Genomic DNA, 16,464 nt, shown 5'->3' on the forward strand with positions numbered 1-16,464 from the left:
AAAACTGAGAGCCTCTAATACTCTTATACAGTAAGTAGAAGGGAATTTAACTAAAACTAAATACAGAGATGTATACGTATTGAGGCTTTAGATCGTTAAACAATAGGTTAAAAAGCAGGAGACGGTGAAGAAACTTAGTATCTCTGTACATCTAAGAACATTTTAAACAGTTACCACTATACACTCTTCCATTCTTAAAAACAATTAAGTCGAAATTTAAAAATCTCTATCCTTTGACTGTCTGCCCATAGGAAGCAGGCTGTGTCTACCATCTTCCTCTCTGCCTCTCAGTGCCTTCCTCCTAGCAGCCGGGCTGACTCTTTGCCCAGCTGTGCCTCCCAGTATCTCAGCTAAGGCTCTGTGAAGCAGCTAGAATCCTTCTCATAAGGCCTGGGGTAGATCCCCGCAGGCGGCTGTGTTCCTTTGTTCTAGTCCGACATCCACCCCCAGAGCCTGACCACAGACATTATTACCATTATCATTATATAGTATTTGTCCCACTGTGTTGCATGGACCCTGATGCTTAGTACCTCAGTAAACGTTGGCTACTTTTATTCTTAGCACCGTGCACACCATAAAGCAGCTCTGCTTCTGTCTTCGGATTTTTGTTTTCAGGCCTCCTTTTGTTTCCTGGGGGGGTCCCAACTTCAACTCCTGCGAGGCCCTTTTCATACTGAAGGATGATTTCAACCATATGACATTATTTCCCTCCCAGGGAGAAGATCCTACGTAAATATTTGAATTGCTCTGATCTGCGTTGCTTTCCAAAGTGAATTTAGCCAATGATGTGTGAAGGGCAACGGATATGCCCAATTCTCGATGATTAGACCGGCTTCTCGTTGTGGTCTAGTTAGTCAATTCAGTGTGGTACGATTAATTCAGGAGAGAGGGGACATCCAGTTCAGTGGCTTCTCTCCCTAACTCTCTCTTCAGCACTGGAAGACTGAGAGTTTCTTTTTTTTCTGTGTGAGGGAGCTGCTGTGCCATGGATTAGCAGACTTCCGTGAGTTTCGTTTCTGTGGAGCCAAGGGTTATGTGGTTATAGGAAAAGTGCGAAGGAAAATGGAGCATGCAGGTGGCCAAATTATTGGATTAACCGATGATTAAGTCATGCAGACCTGGCCCCGGAGGCAGCCTGAGCACTGTGTGAATGACACTATCTTTATTTTGCTGTTATAAATGTCACCTTTTCCTACTCCTGATAAAGTACCACGGACAGCAAATTAAACACCAATTTCCAGCAATCTGAATGTGTGGTTTTCCACGCACTGATCTTCCTGTTCTATTTAGATATGGTCTGACTGGAAGGTCTTAGAGCCTACATGTCTTTAAAGGGACACTTTACACAGTTACCATGGTTTCTCACCGTACTGGTTTCTTCCCAAAGAAAACACGAGTTCAGAGTGTTGTAGACAGAGAAGGAGAGAGCGCCACAAATAGTGACTACTTATTGAATCCCGTTTTTGTTTGTCTCCTCTATCTTTGCAAATAGTTTGCAAGAAACTGTGCAGGAAAATTATTTCCAAAGGCCCCCGCCGCTGCTGCTTTACACAATGAGAGGTGGAGATATCAGGGTCCCTGTTCTATGAGAAGTGATGCTAGCTGAAACCCAGGGGATTGTCCCCACCTGCCCACATTAGATTCTCAGATCTTCCACACACCTGTTATGTCCCCTGAGGCAAAAGTACTTACTTTTTTTGGTCTCAAATTAAGATTAACAATAATAGTACCCAACTCTGTGGATTAAAGCTTTGAGAATTAAAAATAAAAATGAATTAGATTCATCTAGCCCCTGAGACACAAATCAATGGCTTGCTATAATTGTTTAGTATTCTGCTCAGAGAATTATGTTTTATTTTTTGCTCAACATAAACATTCATAAGAGACATACAACCCATCTACCTCACTCAGGTGACCCGAAAGACCTTTCCATATAGCCTGATGCATTTGGTGGTTGGACTATTTACCTCTTAGGAGGCATCCTGTGAGTGATAGTCTAACTGGCATAGTCTCAGACAGGGGCTTTACAGCTCAGGGTTCAGGTCTTGGCTCAGTAAACTGTATGTGACCTTGAGTAGATCCACTTACCCTTCTGAGTCATAGTTTATGTAAGAAGAATCATGGGACAACTAAATGAAGGAAAGAGAAAATATATTCCGTAAAGGGTCTGAAGTAAGCACACAGAAGGTAGCTTTTTATTGTTAATTGTGGCTAAGTCTTGGAGCAAGTATCCCAACACTTAGCATGGAAAGGGTGCTGTCCCAATCTGCTTCTGTGGTAGTACAATTATTGGAAATAGCATGAGGAGGAAAGTGTTTATATCACTTTGCTTCTCACAGTCTTCCATGAGGCATGGTCATGAGGGCAGGAGCTCAGGGCAGGAACCTGGAGGGCGGGGTCTGGAGAACCACTGAGGAAGGCTGCTCACTGATGGTCCTTCATGGTTTGCTCACCTGCTTCCTACCACCCAGCACCACTCTGTAGGCTTATATTTTTCAAAACCTACTTTAATAAGGGTCCTTAAATCATCTAACCCCACCTTCTAGTCCAACACCCACCAGAGGTAGCGGAAAGGAAAGGTTAATAAGGCAAAGGAGGATGTGGACCTGTTTAGAAATAGTTCTTTGGAGCAAATCCAGTCTGCTCTGTCAGGATAGCAGTAATCTAGTTCACACGAATTAGGAGCAGCAGCTGGATCTACTTGCAAACACCATTCGTGAATCATCAATGGCAGGTCAATCCAGGAGAAACCTGCAGGCTCTGCCAGTTGGCCCGAGTCTGGAGAAGCAGGAAGAAGCTTGAGGGATAGAAGTTCTTTGCTGTGTGTTTCTCTCTATGATGTCACGACAAATGATGACCAGTGAAGAATGGTAAGGTGAACCAATACTACCCAGTGTCATCAGTGAAGACCAGCATCAGCAAAGCCCAACGATGACCAACAAAGAATGGTAAGGCGTATCAATACCACCCAGAATCATCCACTGTCCCTTGGGCTATATTTATTTACCCTTTCCAAACATAACATGTTCTCTCAAGCGTCTGTTCTAGAGAAACATCACATGCCCCTTTTCCAGGTGACTTCCAGAAAATCACCACGGATCTCTTCTCAGCAAAATATCCTCCCATGTGTCTGCTTCAGCAAAAAGCATCCTCTCATAAGACAGTTTCCAGAAAAAAAAATCACATGACACAACTAAGTCTCCAAAGAAAGCAGAAATGTCCACTTCAACACTTGTCTAGGGTTGACAACACTCACAGTAGGCCAGGCCCTCCACCATCAATCATTAATTAAAAAAATACTCGACAGACTTGCCCATGGGCCAATCTGATGGAGGCAGCTCTTTGGCTGAGTTCCCTCTTCCAGTTTGTGTCAAGTTGTTGAAAATTAACCAGCATTGGGTTGGACTACCTTTTCCTTATTTTATATTTTCCTCTGGGTACAAGCAAATCCATTGTTGAAATGGCTTAAAAGCTGCTAACATTTCTTTCATGTTTTAACTAGTTAAACTCAACTTTTGAGAGCACATGAAACACCTTTGACAGATTAGACCAAATGACAGTATGAAATCTCACTCATTGAGAAATCTCACCAAACCGTGGGTTCTAGACCCAGACGAGGACAGAACTTCGACCTTCTAAATCACCAGTTTGATATAATGATTTTACTTTTAAAACAGTTGGTTTTCCACCATTTTACTCACAGACAAGGTATACCATCAACCATATACAAATTTAAGTAAAAAAAAAAAATGACTGCTGTTGATAATTGATCCTTGGTTTTGTTGCGGTATGCTTGCAACTCCCGAGACGTAGGAACATCAGTCCACGCTCAGAGCTACTTTGCAGCTGCAGTGAACGCTGTTCTTTGCATAATGGATCGCATCAACCAATATTTATTGCGCTTTATATGCAAAACAGCATGATAAACTAAGAAAGAAATGTAAAGTAACGCTTTAAAAACGCGTCTTAAATAAATGAGTGCCTTTTTATTTTAACCCAGTTCAAATAATTACCCAACACTGAAAGTAAATCTCTTTGATCGAGCGTAATATGGGAAGTGATGGCGAAGACTTGAGTTCCTTCAGCCTGGGAACAGCACCAGTTCTCTACCCTGCCCTTGGTTTCCATGGCTACCCAGCATGCCCCGGGACTCTACTGCTCCTGCTCCCAAAGAGACATAGCTGGTTATTCTCACCGTGTTGTGTGAGTTGCTGGTCATTCAGGGCAGACGTTAAGGGCAAAAACTAGGTTCCTCATAAACATTTACTCATGGTAAGAATTTATTAAAGAATTTCCAGTTTTCTGTATTGATTTTTGCTGTAAATTGTTTTGACTTCAAAAGTGCATGAAAATTATAGAAATAGATTTTTAAAATGGTGAAAAGTAGTATATTTTATAAGCAAAATGTAAATAGTATCCATAATTACGCCTATGGTTTGAAATACCATTAGTAGCATGGTATAAACTTTGTTATGAGGACTTTAAATGACATCTGATCTGGGAACGAAAATCTGGAACGGCACATACTGCTTTAATTTTCTTTTTAAAGATTTGTTTTCTTTCTTTCTTCCTTTCTTCCTTTCGTGTATGGACGTTTTGTTCACACCTGTCTGACATACATGTAGTGTCCACAGGGTCCAGAAGGAGGCGCTCTTAACCAATAAGCTTTCTCTCCAGCCCACCTGCTGCTTTAAATGAGCGTCGAGACTGTACTCGGGAGGACTGGCCTCTCTTTCCAGCCTTTTCCACTTCCGGATCCCCTGTGACACACTGCTTTCCACATCTCATCGTTCACTGCTCCAACATTTTAATCATAAAGTTAAACAGAGTAACGATACATTGATAATAACAAAACACTTTTACTATTAATAACGTAACATTTCTTATTAGTCAATTGTATATATAGATACTTTCTAGTATTCCACAATCACTCTATGATAGAGTTAACCCCTTTTGGAGAGATTCAAAAATGGACGCGTGTGGGGAAGTGGTTAGTCACAGATGGCATATGCAAAAACCAATCCCACCTGATACCTACAACCGCTCTGCTCCAGGAAGTCTCGGTCAGGATCTGTATGTGGCCATTTTGTAACGCCCAGTTAAGACTCATCTTCCTTCATCTCCCATTTACTCATTCAGTCAACAGCTGTCGACGCTGTTCCCCAGTCTCCGATGATTGGCTCTCCACTGTGTGTGTGTTTCCCCCGCTAGATCGTAAACCACTTAATGCAAAGTTGTTCCTTCAGGGGACAGGTGGAAAGATGGGACAATCTTTGTTATTATTACAATATATGACTGTAATGTATATTGTAATGAGGTAACACTGGCTGTAGTGCCTGGAGGCTTGGAATATTAATTAAATCTTGCAGTGTGCATAAGATTGCCCCTTTCTATGGAAACTTGTCTTACCCTAAAAGATAATATTGCCCTCCTCTAGACATGGCTGCAAAGGGAACCAGAGTGATCATCTTTCTATAGCTTGGTGTCTTTGTAAAGTCTGTGCCCTACTCAGAAAAAATTGTTGGTTGGCTGTGACACCCCTCTCTCTCTCTCTCTCTCTCTCTCTCTCTCTCTCTCTCTCTCTCACACACACACACACACACACACACACACATACACTTTAAAGTTTTTATTTCTGTGTTAAAGATAGAACTTTTAGAGATCAAGAAGGGAGAATACACCAAACTGAAAGCCCTATTGCCATGAAAAATAAGAAATGTCTGAGGCAGAAGTTTTTTGGGTGGTTGTGGTGGTGGTGGTGTTAGTATTTCCAACAACCACTTCTCTAGGAAAATGCTCTTACATCTTGAGTTCTGAAAAATTAGTAATCCATCCTCCAAAAGAAGATGACAAACTGGCCAGAAGAAGGCACACAAACCCCATCTTGTTAACAACATTTTCCTAAAAGCTACTGAGCATGTTTCTATCATGAGTATCTACTTGGAGGTGGAAAGCTGTTGGCTGTGATGTGCTGTCTGTCTGTGGATTGTGAGGTTCTGGTCTGCTATGCAGGCAGTTGTTACCGCAGGGCCCTGCATGCTGCTGTTGGTTGACTAGCTGTCACTTGACTTCCCTGTCTGTGTCCCTACATCCAAACTGCTGTCTGACACACACTCCCCTGTCTTTTGGTTTCCACCAGCTGGACTATTCCAGTTCACCGTAACTGGAGGAGATTCGGGAGGCCATGTATTCCTGGGATCTTTTGTCATCCTCTGCCCATCTGCTAGCAAATGTCTTTCCAGAACCTGGAACAGCTTCAAAAGTGTCACCGAGAGTCAAGGCTTTGATGGAGCTGCGCTGTTCACATGAGCCTTTGACATTTAGACTGGAGGGATGCAGTGCAGAGGCCATGACAGCTTGTGGCTTCTGGTTTTACCATGGTCTAGATGCTTGTCCCCCTCCCCGTCCCTCTACCCCACCCCCGCTTCACATCACTGTGGTGTTTCCATATATTATATCATTAAGCTTTCCTCACAATCACCACTCCATTATCCTCTCCACACTCCTCTCCCTTCTGCTGCCCCCATCTGTCCCTTTAAGTAAAACCCGGGACGAGGTCATACCTGACATTCTATAGGCAATATCTGTAGAGTTTCTCTCTGTCCCTCAAGGCTTCATAAGGAAGCAGGTGGCACTTGAGGTTACTTGGGACAATGAGAGACACAGACTTGGATGAACTGACTCTGTAAAGAGGACGGAAGATAGACGGAGAGAAATCAGGTGTTTTGTGATACAGCCCGACCCCAGTACACCAAGTCAGACTCAGTTCCTCTTGATCTCTGGGCCTTTCAGTTATGTGAGCTATAAGGAATATGATTTGAATATTCAATCAAGCCAAATAAGTCTTCTGTAACTCAATAATGTCTCCCCACCCTCAACCACCTAACTTAGGCGTTTGGCTGTTTAGCATTAGAGGCTCTATAAGATTTGAACCAATACGACCCTAGCTGGTTTTCACAAATGTTAATGACAGACACTTGTGTGTGCTGAGTCTTTGATGATAAATACAACCTTTTTCCAAGAACATAGTACCATCTTGGTAAGATCTGAGCTGTCCTTGTAGACTTCTAAACATCCCCTACCCCCAGGCTCTTTTTTCTTTTATCTTTATGGTCACATTGGTCCACACTACTAGTAACATTCTAACTGAAGATGCTCGCTGGGGCAGCACTTTCCAAAGGCTTGCCTCAAAAGCTCCAGCTCTAACAAGAACTTCTCAGTGAAGTCCCAAGAGCCACAGTAGCTGATGCTCCCTTCACTTTTACTTGGGAAATGCTTGCAGCTAAAAATTTAAGTAAATATCACCAGAACCGTATGTACCTTTGTCAGACGATAAATGCTGCGCCGAGCAGCATTCTCCGTCTGTGTAAAAACGGCTGTGAGGAGCTTGCTCCAAAGACTGTGCTGGAAAGCATTTAAACACAGTTGGTAAAGGTGCACGAGGAATTGAACTTTGTGTCAACAGTCCTTGAAGTGGGGAGGATATAGTCGTTAACTGGAGCCAATCGTTTCTGTCCGAAGGTCTTAAAAGGTCATAGGGTCATTTCCCTGAGCAGGCATTTTCTTTGAAGGTTAAGCTCTCCACATCTGCTCATCAGGGTGAAAAGTCCAAATCTGCTTGTTTGTCTAAAAAACAAACGATCACACAGGAGGCTAAGCCAAGGCTGGAACACATCAATACTGTGTGAGGCTATTTTTGAGGAGAGACTTAAAGACCAGTCAATCTTAACTCCTTTTTTTTTTTTTTTTTTTGTCAATCCTGAATTATCTACTTCACTGCTTATCCTAAAAGAATCTGAAATCAGGTCGACTCTAAATCACTCCCAACTGTAGCAGGTATCACGCCCACGGGAATCCTCCTGCAATGGAGGCAATGTGTCTTTCCTATCCGGAAGAAACAGAGGGTGCCCCGCTGAACCTGTGTTTTCCTTCGGAGCACCACGATGTTAGCATTTACCCATTGAGTTTAAAACGCCTGGAAGAGAGCAGGCTTTGGAGTAAGTCATCCTGTATGCAGAAGGGAAATGTGTTCTGCGTTGACACCTCTGCTCAGAAATTATGATCTGTGCCCTAGGCTATCAAACATCAGTGCACGGAATTATTCACAAAGGGCTTATGGTTCAAGCGGTAAATCTAGGCATTTGCAAAAATGTTGACCCAAGTGAGTCAGCACAGAAAGCTTGATCTTTCAGTTTGATGAAAATGTAATTTTATGGATGTCAAGTGTGAGTTCAAAAGTGACGCGTCGTGTCACACAGATAAATAGTTTTGCCAAAAGCAATGCCATAATTCATAAGCGCTTGTCAGGGCAATGGTAACTATCAGACTGATTAAGCGAAGTGCTTACTAATAAATGCAGTTTTTAATCCAACATTATATGTTAGTCTCTCCTGATTCACAAAGATGGCCTTATGCATGCACTGAAATTAGTGCCCCAAGCGAGTGCCCAATGTAAACACTTCTGTACGTCCTTCTTTTGACCCTGAGAAGATTAATTTTAGAAAAATACCCAGCGATGAAGTGCGAGTATTTGATACCTTTTTTTCTCTTGTAGGTCCCTGCAGACCAATCACGTAACAACGCTCAAAGTAAAAGTGTGAATAAATATAACAGCTACAGCAACAAAATAAATCCAATGGTTGCTATTCTTGAAATGCATTAGTGCCGAGGAAGAAAGAGACTAGGGACTCTTTTTTTAAATATTCTGGTCCAGACTGGCATTTCTGCAGCTCTTTTATGGTCTTCTCAGTCCTATAGATGCTTCCTGAGGTTTCTGCTGCCCAGTCAGGAAGCACCAGGCACAGAGCGCTCCTTGTTGCTCCTGGGCAGTCAGTCCCATGATCCTTTTCACCTCCCTCCCCCCTTGCTCCTGAGCAGTCAGTCCCATGATCCTTTTCACCTTCCCACCTCCCCGCCCCCCTTGCTCCTGGGCAGTGAGTCCCATGATCCTTTCTACCTCCCACCTTGCTTCTAGGTAGTCAATCCCATGATCCTTTTCACATTCCCCCTCCCGCCATGGCTTGCCTTCTTTACCACTCAAGCACCACCATTACCGTGACTCTTTAACACTGATTGCCTTCTGACTTTGGAAGCATCTCTAACTTGCTGAAGGAAACCATTTTTGTTTTTCTTGTAACATGATCACACCATCACCAACCTGGTCACTTTTTTTGTTTTTTTTGTTTTTTAAAGGGAAGAAGAGATCGTTTATTCTGGAGCTATTTTAAGTCATCATGGCGTAGGAACACAGATTTAGGTGACCCCAAACTCCATGTTGCAATGTGGAAGAAGTTTCATGAAGTTTTGCAGTTTGGCTGATCAGAGAAAGTCACTTACAGAAGGGTGAGTGCTGTCGTGACCCTTGAGCGTGAGGAAAAATTAAGTCAAGACAATTTACATGTACGTTGCCTCAAGTACTCTTTCTCATGGTGGGCACATTTGAAATCTACTGTTAGTGACAGAAATGTACAGCGCTGGTATTCACTGTCGTCACCGTGCTGTGCACTGAATCTCCAGGAGAACATAAGCTCGCTCTCAGTGGGGCCTTGTGCCCTTGGCCATCTTCCCCGTACCCTCTCCCCCCCCCCCCCGCCCCCAGCCTCAGGATCACCATTTTGCTTTCTCCTTGTATGGCTTTTTCCTCTCAATTTTGTCTAACCAAGGATATGAATCCTTTGAGTTCCTGCGCCTGATTTATTTTACTTAACATAATTACCTTCAAGCTCCATCGACGTTGTCACAAATGACAAAACGTCTGTTTTAAGCACAGTCTGGTCATCTGCTGTGTTATGTAACCTGCCTTCTGAACCCATTCTGGACCTTCAGAATATTCCCCTAGTCAGCTGAGTGCAGTGTGTACAAGCTAGGCGTGACTGTTGGCCTGAGGATATTTGCCGCATATATTTAAAGTTGTTATGTAGATACTCAGAAGTACAGAGGTAGGCTTGCTGGATGATATGGTAATTCTCTTTTTCAGATTTCTAAGAAGTGTCTACATGGACTTGGAGTCTTTCCTCGTTTGTTTCTGATTTATTTGATTTATTTGACTTTTTTTTTCCAGTTTAGCTGAAAGTTTCTCTTGTTTATTTCAAAAGCTAATTCTTACTTTTATGAACCTTTTGACTTTTTATATTTCATTTAGTTCTACTCTGTATTTTTTCTCTCCTTCTATTGTGATTGAGCTCAGTTTGCCGTCTTTTTTTTTTTCCTATTTATTTGAGTTTTTGTTTGGGATCTTTCTTCCTCTTTTACAAAGGCTATTGTGAACTTGCACACATGCATCCAGTATTGAAACACAAAATATGCAAAATAAATCAACCCCCACCCCCACAGGCAGCACTGCATATAGCCCAGGCTAGCCTTTGTTGGGAGCCGACTCCTAGCAGAAAGCGGCTATCATCTTTGCAGCCATCTCAGGCCATAAACCCTAAGAAGAGACTTGTTTTCAACAGCCCGCAATAGCTGAGCACACTCTGATAAACATCTTGTTACACTGTTTAATGCCCCCAGCTGCAAGGTGCTCCTGGTATCCATGGCTACAAGGCATGTGACGTAGGGCCTTCAGTTGAGCTTGTCCATGAGGGCAAGTCACATGGTAAAGGGTATACATACCCAGGATTTCCTTTATATAGGAGAATATAGGAGAATAAAGAAGAGACTTGAAGAGACTTGACCAGACGCTGTCTTGTATCCATCTTTTGTGTATCTCGCTCCTCCATCCCCACTCTCTCTTGCTAGACCCTGACCTGCGGACCGAGCAGCAGAATGGGCGTTACAAAGTAGCAGAACCGGCCGCTACAAAAGAAACAGCCATTACAAGCCTTGATCTAGCTGAGGATAGAATAAACTTGAACTCCTAATCCTCCTGCCTCCATTTCCTGAGTGCTGGGATTCCAGTCATGAAGTACCACTCCCAGCTACAAACCAAATCTTGGATAATCTAAAGTTTGAGAGAAGCAAATCTCATTAAATGACAGCAGGGAGCTCCATTTTCAACAGCAGTTTAGCCCACTTAATGGGGGAAGCATTGGATTTGAACTTCAGACCGAATAGGACTAAGAACGGATCCGTCTACCCAGCAGCCACGAAATATCAGATACAAGGCAGACATCATGCAGGACAGACACTCTGGTGGGCTGCAAGACAAACTCCAGCCACACAGAAATCCATCATTTTTCTGACCGTACTGCAGGGTTTCCTCTTTGAGAAGGAATCACAGAACGTTCACAAGTGTGTGGGATTTCAGCAGCATGCTCACAGATAACCAGTATCATAGAGGAAAACTAAAATACCTTTGCTTTTCTTCTCCTGTCTTACACATCATATGTTTATGTATCTATATAAAACCCAGGAACTGTGAAAGAGGAAATGTTAGACTTACCATGGTTATCTCAAATTGCATCTGACTTCAAATGGATGTGAATGTGACCCAACTTTGGACCCTTTTGTCTTCTTAAAAATTATTTTATACATATGAGGCTTTGCCTGCATGTGTATGTGTATATACACTGTGTATGTTTGCCCAGTGTCTGTGAAGGCCAGAAGAGGGTATCAGATTCCCTGAAATTGGAGTTATGGATGGTTGTGAGCTGCCATGTGGGTGCTGGGAACTGAACCTCAGTCCTCTGCACGAGCATCAAGTGCTGTTTTTTTTCCCATTTTTTTCTGTTTTTTAAAAAATTGGAAATTTTATTTGTTTACATTTCAAATGTTATCCCCTTTCCTGGTTTCCCCTCTGCAAACCCCCTATCCTATTCCCCATTACCCTGCTTCTATGAGGGTGCTCCCCCACCCACCAACCCCCCAGCCTCACCTCTCTAGCATTCCTCTACACTAAAGAATTGAGCCTTCACAGGACCAAGGGCCTCCCCTTCTATTGATGCCAGATAAGGCTCCTTGAGCTCCTTCAGTCCTTCCCCTAACTCCTCTATTGGGGTCCTTGTGCTCAGTCCGATGGTTGGCTTCAAGTATCTGCATCTGTATTGGTCAGGCTCTGGCAGAGCCTCTCTGGAGACAGCTGTATCAAGGTCCTGTCAGCAAGCACTTCTTGGCATCGGCAATAGCGTCTGGGTTTGGTGTCTGCAGATGGGATGGATCCCCAGGTGGGGCAGTCTCTGGATAGCCTTTCCTTCAGTCTTTGCTCTTGGAGACTTTATCCCTGTATTTCCTTTAGACAGGACAATTCTGGGTTAAAATTCTGGAGATGGGTGGGTGGCCCCATCCCTCAATGGGGGTGGTGGTGGTGTGCCTAACCTCCGGATATGGTCTCGACAGGTTCTCCCTCCCCTTTGTGGGGTATTTTGGCTGATGTCATCCCCGTGGGGTCCTGGGCTCTTGATTTCCTGGCATCTAGGACTTTCTGGTTGCTACCCCCAGTTCCTCATCCCTCATTGCTGCACATCTCTGCTCAATTTCTTGATCCTCCATCAAGTGCTCTTAACTGCTGAGCCATCTCTCCAGACTTTGTATCTTTTTATGGCTGAAAACAAAACAATCTATTGTGTAGGGATACCATGTTTAGTTCCATTGGCTACCCATATTATCCCAAAACGTAGTCACTGTGCCACAATAACTATCAATACACAAGCTCAATTGCTAGCAGAGGCATATCTGGGTTCTACGGAATCTTCAGTTTTTGAGAAACTTCCACAGTGATTTCCACAGTGGCTGTGCTAATTAACACCCATACCCACGAGCAGTACTCGAGGGTTCCTTTGGCCATATCTGTGCCAGCATTCATCGTTATAGAAGAGTGATTTATTTGCTTTCCAAACTATTTTTAGATAAATATTTTTTATTAATACATTTGTATTGGTTTGTGACTCCCATGAGTGCTACATAGACCACTGTATATTAATAATATATTTCAAGCTGGTAACAACTTAATTTGAGTGAATGCAATAATTCCATACTTACAGTCTCTTCCTAAATTCTATTTTATTGTTTTTAGGTCTCCTGACTCATTAACTTCTTTTTCATACATTTAGTTACTAATTTTGTTTGTGTATGTGTGCATGTGTGTGCCATGGCATGCATGTGGCGTTCAGAGGCTATGTGGGGGTCTGTTCTTTCCATGTGGGCTCCAGGGATTAAACTCGGGTAACCATATTTGTTGGGAGCCGACTCTGAGCAGAAAGCGGTTATCATCTTTGCAGCCATCTTGAGCCATATACTCTGACAAGAGACTTGTTTTGTTTTCAACAGCCTACAACAGCTGAGCACACTCTGATAATTATCTTGATCCTTTAATCAAGGCCAGGCAGTGGTGGCACACACCTTTAATCCCAACACTTGAGAGACTCAAGGTGAGACTCAAAGAGAGATTAAAGGTGAGACTCAAGGCGAGACTTGAAGAGAGAACAGGGCAGACTCCGTCTCCAGAGCAGACTCAACAGACCCTGTCTCGTCTCCAGATAAGACTCCCTGTCTTGTCTCCATTCTTCCCGTCTCTGTCCCCACTCTCTCTCACTAGACCCTGACCCGCGGACCAGAACAGGAGAACGGGCCGTTACACATATTTGGCAGTGAGCACCCTCTGAGCCATCTCATCAGCCCTAAATTTACTTATTTTTCTTTGCATGTGCGTTTTTGGTGTGCATGCCTCTTTGTGCATTTGTATGTGTGCAGGCACACATACATGCGTGTGTCACGTATGTGCAGATGATTGACATTTACGTCTGTGTTGCCTGTGATTACTTTATTTCACTGGGGCAGGGTCTGCAGGGATTAGAACTTCATGCTTGCAAAGTGCTCTCTCTACCGGGCCGTCTCTGAAATCCTAGAATTTACGTTTATTTTGCGATGTCCATCTTCTGACAATTTCTCCTAGCTTACCTGTTTTTATAGTTCTGTCTTTTAAGCCCGACGCCAAGGATAGAACTGTGTTACACACCAATGGCGGATCGTTCTAGGCTCTCTGACCTCCGCCTATGTGTTTTGGTGACTCTATGCTACTGACTTGAGCCTTTGGTTTCAGCTCTAGCAATTCTGTCTTGGTGCGGTCACTTCTTGGGTTGAATCTGATTGAAGACTTCTCAACTTCCCGAGCCAGGTGTTGGATATTTCTCCATGTTTGGATACCTTTTAGTTACTGTTTCTTTAAATATACTTTCTGGAGCCTCTCTTCCTTCTCCTTGAATTTCCCTCCCTTCCCCTCTCTTCCCCTTCCTTCCTCCCCTTTCCTCTCCCTTTCTTTCCTTTTCCCTCTTCTCTCTCTCTCTCCTTTTTCTTTCTTTCTTGTGATTGAGACTTTCTATGAGGACTGTGGCTACTCTCAAACCTGTGATCCCCCTGCCTCCCTGCCTCTGCCTTCTCACAAGAGCTTGGCTCTCTCTGAGTCTCTCTTATGTGCATTTTATGTCTCTGGATCTCCTGTGATTTCCATAGACTTCCTTCATTATTTTTCCACATATTACTTTTGTTCTCCAGTGCCTGGATAATGTCTTTTTTTTTTTTTTGAGTTTGCTACTTTCTCTACCCCCTGAGTCCTGACAGAGGCTCCTGCAGCTTTTACTGCGTCTTCCCTTCCAGTCCTCCTCCTTCAGGATTTCCGTTTTTAAAAACTTATTTCCATTTCTTTGTCAAATGAGTGTTTTCTCATTTATTGCTTCAGAATTTTCATTTCCTTCTTTGATATACTTGTCAATATCTTATTGTAAAACAGCCTCTTGTCTTGGACTTTTGCTAGACTTTGAAACCAAGTCTGCTTTTTCTGTCTACTTGACCTGTTTAAGTTTAACCTGCCTCTATGCGACCCTTATTCTACGCCTCAGACTTCCGGTGCAATTGGCATCTACAATCTAAACCAAGTGCATAGTTTAATCTTGAACTACGTACTCATCCAATACCCCTGACCCACAGCCATCCATATGTAAATGCGGCGGTGCAATCATTTGCTGAAAGCAGTCTTGAACAAAACAAATATCCCATAAAGTCTGGAAGCAACCTGCAGCTACAGGTTGATAACACCCGTGTGCTAACATCTGAGTGCCGGTCTGATTTCTGTAGAAAAGCCCCTGTCATGGCTTTTCCAAACCGCATTCTGTGAAATGTTCAATAGCTAGAGAGCAGAGCCTTTGTCAGGGGCAGACAGACAAGCGATCGACACACAGAGCAGACACTCCACAGAGCGCAAAGAACCCAAGCAGACAGACAGAAGACACAGAAAGTGGGAATTCACATTTGGGCTCACTCTTGGTCTAAACTACTCCATGAGGAGGTCTCCTTTGTATGACATTCTGAAGACAGGCAGGCTCATTTCCAGTTCTGGGGCTGAGGAAGCTCGCCACGGCGCTCTTTTCTGTGGCCGCTTGCTTGTTGAATGGTGACTAGTGAAGCTTGGTAGTGCCTATCCTGTGACCTTACTGACACCCCTCCCTCATCACTTTGAACTTGGGGACCCGGCTCCTCTTCTGCACACTCGGGGAACTGGATTCAGGCGGTCTGCTCTCTGGATATACAGTGGTGAGCACAGTGGTTAGCGCTCGCCAAGAAGTAAACGAACGACTGGAGCGTCACGGAGAAACGGTTTAGGAAGGTGAGCAGAGGGGCACCCTGGAAAGGCCGGGCTCTGATATTCAAAGCTGCCCCCCCTCTGTATTCAATTCAAATGTAATTCGTTCAAAATCCGGAACAACAGCCCAGCCGCTCATTAATTCCACAGCCACCCGTCCCTTTATTTGTTATTCCCCTTAGAACCGCTCCAGTATCAAATGAGTTTGTCCTTGCAGACGCACTACTTTGCATTTTCAATATCACGTTATTAACAATATCTGCCATCTTAGGAAATTCTTAAGACTTCTTAATAAGGGTTGTGCCTCTTTAATCTGAAGCCTCCCTTTTATCTTTCTCCAGCCTTTCTTTTATGCCAAATGTAGTATACCACCCCACTCAGGAGGAACTGAGCAGGTCCTTGATGAAGAGGTGACATTTGAGAGACAACTATGTTGAAAATCCAAGTTCTCTTTCTGTCTTTCTGTCTCTGTCTCTCTATCCCTCTCTCTCTTATTTTTCATCTGTCTGTTTAGCAAGAAATAAAAAGTGTAGTACATATTTAACTTTAAATAACTTTATATATTTAAAACAATAGCACAGGCACTATCACGGATTTATAAGAAAAGCTAATCTTTGAAATTTTTTTGGTGGAAAAAAAAAGTCATGCCGCACACATCTAGGCTTGTTGATTTGGCTTCCTGTCAATCATAAGGACGAGCGAAATGTATGTATTTTTTTTATAGAAAGAACTTTGGATCACAAACCCTTTTTTTTTTCTTTAGATATGACAGGTGGCTAGTAGCAAGGATAGTTTTTGAAAAATGGATCTTGCATGACTTCCTTTGGAGGTTAATTTGTCATGTGCCTTGAAATGATTCAAGAAAATTTCTTCACTTCTAAGTGCTAGAACTTTTGAGGGTGTGCAGTAGCTAAGAGGAGAGAAGAGGAGGGGAGGGGGAAAGAGGAGAGGGG

The 16,464-nt window shown here is 43.3% G+C and overlaps 1 long non-coding RNA gene across 2 annotated transcripts; it reads right to left on the reverse strand.

The window, feature by feature from the left end:
- Window positions 1-751: 751 nt before the first annotated feature.
- Window positions 752-7,406, reverse strand: LOC114608185. 2 transcript variants are annotated; one of them, XR_003709313.1, is made up of 4 exons: window positions 7,321-7,406; window positions 6,564-6,683; window positions 5,039-5,240; window positions 752-1,016 (listed from the first exon to the last, which is right to left on the reverse strand). It is a non-coding gene; the product is annotated as an uncharacterized LOC114608185 (long non-coding RNA). The 2 variants fall into 2 exon arrangements; XR_003709314.1 differs by lacking the exon at window positions 752-1,016 and having other exon boundaries at window positions 4,366-5,240.
- Between the last annotated feature and the right edge of the window lie 9,058 nt (window positions 7,407-16,464).

This window comes from Grammomys surdaster, unplaced genomic scaffold (assembly GCF_004785775.1).
Source record: "Grammomys surdaster isolate TR1022 unplaced genomic scaffold, NIH_TR_1.0 125877, whole genome shotgun sequence".
NCBI lineage: Eukaryota > Metazoa > Chordata > Mammalia > Rodentia > Muridae > Grammomys > Grammomys surdaster.